Source organism: Triticum dicoccoides, chromosome 7A (assembly GCF_002162155.2).
Source record: "Triticum dicoccoides isolate Atlit2015 ecotype Zavitan chromosome 7A, WEW_v2.0, whole genome shotgun sequence".
NCBI lineage: Eukaryota > Viridiplantae > Streptophyta > Magnoliopsida > Poales > Poaceae > Triticum > Triticum dicoccoides.
The window spans coordinates 135324015-135327550 of record NC_041392.1 but is presented as its reverse complement, the minus strand read 5'-3'; positions in this window follow the sequence as shown (position 1 = coordinate 135327550).

Here is a 3536-nt window from a genome sequence, read left to right as displayed (position 1 = left end):
AATTTAGCATCATCTCTTGACCATATCACATCACAACATGCCTTGCAAAAACAAGTTAGACGTCCTCTACTTTGTTGTTGCAAGTTTTACGTGGCTGCTACGGGCTTAGCAAGAACCGTTCTTACCTATGCATCAAAACTACAACGATAGTTTGTCAAGTTGGTGCTGTTTTAACCTTCACAAGGACCGGGCGTAGCCACACTTGGTTCAACTAAAGTTGGAGAAACTGACACCCGCCAGCCACCTGTGTGCAAAGCACGTCTGTAGAACCAGTCTCGCGTAAGCGTACGTGTAATGTCGGTCCGAGCCGCTTCATCCAGCAATACCGTCAAACCAAAGTATGACATGCTGGTAAGCAGTATGACTTATATCGCCCACAACTCATGTAACATCCCAAATTTTCAATTTGGAATGTTATACATTAGATCATCATTGCATATCAGGTTTTATTGCTTTCTGTTCCGTAACCCTCGAAATCCTAAGCAATTCAAGGACCCTCGGAGAGAGTTGGGGATTTCCCGGTTTTGATATTTGATTCTTTTATCAAATTTTGAAACGAGGATTTTTGTTTTAATTATTTTTCTCTCCGAAAATATTTCATATTAAAATACAAGAGAGGAGATAAGATGAATTCTCCAAAATAAATGAAATGTTGGAGGAAAAATATTAAAATCAAATATTTGTTCCATTTGGATTTTATAGCAATTTTGTTGCATTAGAAAAAAATTGCACGTTTTCAAAATTGCGTTTTAGGGCCAAGATAATGTTCATCTCGTTCTAAATATTTTATTTACACCGTGAAAATTTGCTTTGACATTTTTAGATATTTATTTATTTTTTTCTAGGATTTTATTTCCGTTGGCAAAATTATTATTTTTTTAAAAAAGAGTTCCCGCGCCCGACTGGGCCTAAGGCCCAGCCGAGCCAGGCCGGCCGGCCCGCGCGACCGCCTCCCTCGCCCGCGCCGTCGTGCCTGGCACGGACGCCGAGGAGAGTTCGGCTCGGACTCCTCCCCGGGCGCCCCCTCGCCCAAGCAAGCCGCCACCCCTGCCCCCTTTATAAGCTGCCACCCCACCGCCCAAACCGCCACCCCACCGCGCCTGCCCCACCGCCCCAAGCCGCCGCCGCTGCCGCAGCCGAGCCCCACCGCCGCCGCTTGCTGCTGCCGCCGAGCCACCGCCGCCCCACCGGAGCCCCTCGCCGGAGGTAGCCGCCGGATCTACCGCCGGTTTTTCTTTCTAAAACCGTTCGGTTTTTCTTGAAAACCCTAGATTCATTTTTTTTCGGATCGCCGGTTTTTCTTGGTTCTTCTAGTTAGCGGACGTTCGTCCGAACGTTCATTTTAACGAATGGTTCTTCGTCCGTTAGATATAAGTAACGAACGCTCGTTCATTAGTCTGTTCATCAGTTTTCTTTTATTGGATTTAATCTGCGATTTTCTCTGATCGTGATTTTTGATCCGATCTTAGTTTCTGTTTATCTCTTCGTTCGTTAGTCGGAATCAGGTGATTCAAGCGCCTGAAGTTTCGTCTCGAAACCCTCTTTTCGTTTAACCAACTCAAACAAGTTTTCTCTACTGTAAAATTTGACCTAGTTTCAGATTAGTAAACGAAGCTTCTCTCTTTCGCCGTTTGAGTTTCGTTGCTCCGTTTGATTTGATTCTTTTTGCGAACCAGAGTTCTTAACTTAAACTTTCTGGTCAACCTCTTTTATTTGAGTTTTTCTTGTGCATCGTTGCTTGTTACTTATGTATGCTATTGTTTGCTTGCGATAGAACACCCGGAGTGTGAAGCGTGCTACTACGAGTCCCTAGGTTTCGCAGATCGTTAGCAAGGCAAGTAACACTTTGATCAGACCCCTTTATCACCCAGTTTTTATGCATTAGTTCCAATCCTCAAACATTGCATGATTAGGATGTCATTAACTTGTGGGTTGGGAAGTACTTGATGAGGTAGAACCTATTGCCCTGTTACATTCAAACCCCTGGGAGTTACTCTACGTGTTGCTTATATTACTATGCTATGCTATGCTCATAGACGTGGTTTGGGTTTGAGTGAAATCCATGACAGATGTGAGATTGTTAAATCAATGGTTCAACTTAAGGTGGCAACTTAATCAAACAACTGGGTGGATTGAGGCACCTGGAGTACCCAGTGTTGCATGTATTTTTTTGGAAATCCCGGAGTACCTGTGTGATCTTCCTATGGACCGCCAGCCAGGCTCAAAGGGAACTGAGATGATTCATGCTAGAAACTTCCGTGTGCAGCCACAAGCTATTATGGGCTCTAGCATAGTTGAGTAAGTTATGTGAAGCTCTTGAAGAGGCAGATCAGCAGGTAGTGGGATGTAGGTTTGGTATGGTCTGTCCGGAGTAGAGAGTTAATGTTTCTGAAAGACTGTGTCTCGGTCATCCGTTTCTCAAACACCCTGTAGTGCGAGAAATCCAACGGAGGAGATCGAGTCTTGTGGGAAAAAGTGCACAAACCGATGCAGAGTGTATAATCTAATCATGGTTAGCCGTGTCCCCGGTTATGGACAATTCTTGAGTATCTAGTACTTGGGTTATCACATGTATCTCATCATGTTTAATTAATATTGTTGCATTGTTAATCACTTTAATTGGGATTGAGTTCGAGGAACCTTCTCAATGATGTTTCAACTACCATGATAGTAAAAGTTAAATATATTCCTTTGTTGTAGGAAAAAAATTGGCTTTTTGCAAAACTGTAACCATAGAGCTTTTCACCAGCCAAATATGCATGTAGTGATAGCCTTATTTTGTTCTTGCTCTACTGTGTTACTTTGCCAGCATATTCCATGTGCTAACCCGTTTCGGGCTGCAACGTATTATGTTGCAGACTTTTCAGATGAGGAGTAAGGTTCGTTAGGTCGTTGCCGTGCAGCTCAGTTATGCCATTGGAGTTGATGGACTCACTTTATCTTCCAAGCCTTCTGCTGTTATCGTATTAGATGGCCTTAAGCCATATTATTGTAATAAGTTCTCTCTTGAGACATTCGATGTAATAAGTGTGTGATTGCTACTCTGTTTTAAATCCTTCGAGTATTGTGTGTGTCAGCATTACCAATCCAGTGATGACACAAAAGCATAGAGACTTGACCATCTGAGGTTGGGTCGCTACAAGATGGTATCAGAGCACACGCTGACTGTAGGACACGACCACTAAGATAAACCCTAGGTCACACCTCTCTTCTCATTTCTGACTCCTCTCCATTTTCTACTCTTTAGGATGACGGAGATGAAGAACAAGTTTGCATAACCGGATGAAGACACACCTTTTGGACGTCACTAGGTACTTGAACATTGGAATACCAAGCTTCACCGGGACGTACAACGCCACTTTACCTGAAAAGGAGCGCTGGATGATTCAATTCCAAGTTCCAGGACGGACGTTCTCGCCAACTTCTAAACCCATAGAGTTTTCTTTCGAAGCACCCACCTGGAGTCTAGGCAAGAGCATGGCATCTCACATCACCATGGGACGCATTGGAGAAGTTTACAACAGGGAGCTTAAGGA